We start from the raw sequence: 610 nt of genomic DNA, 5'->3' as shown, positions 1-610 counted from the left end.
TATAAGAACCAATAGAATCTACAACTGTACCAGCCTTAACAATGAAAAGAAATCTGTAATTATAGACATAAAGACAAGCCAAATATTGACATACAGTAAATATCTACTAAATGCAGCAACTATACTACCATTAACAATAGAAAAGAATTCAATAATAATGATGTACAATCAACTAAATAAAGATTAATGCAATTCAATAATAATATTAGTAAAGACAGTGTCTGGGGAATTGCCAAATGAAAGAAATTAAAAACTGAAAAATAAAGAAAATGAGAAGGAGAAGACAAGGGCAAGATAAAGGATCTTATTAAGGAGTAAAAGAAATTAATAGAATTAGATAAAAATAACAGAAAAGAACAAATAAGTAAAATAAGAGGGCTGGTGAGATAGCTCAGCAGACTAAGTACCTGCTTAGGCAAGCACAGGGTCTAGTATTTGATCACCACATGCCGTGCCAGCCTTGCCCCCAGGAGCACTAAGCCGGCCACCAAGACCTGGCATGGTAGTACATGCAGGTAATCCCACCGCTGGGGAGGCTGAAAACAGAAGGATCAATTTGAGTCCAAGCTGTGTAGTCAGACCTTGTACTATAAATATAAATATATATAAA

Source organism: Octodon degus, unplaced genomic scaffold (genome assembly GCF_000260255.1).
Source record: "Octodon degus isolate 3935 unplaced genomic scaffold, OctDeg1.0 scaffold00055, whole genome shotgun sequence".
Classification (NCBI taxonomy): Eukaryota; Metazoa; Chordata; class Mammalia; order Rodentia; family Octodontidae; genus Octodon; species Octodon degus.
Note: the sequence above shows the minus strand (reverse complement) of the source record.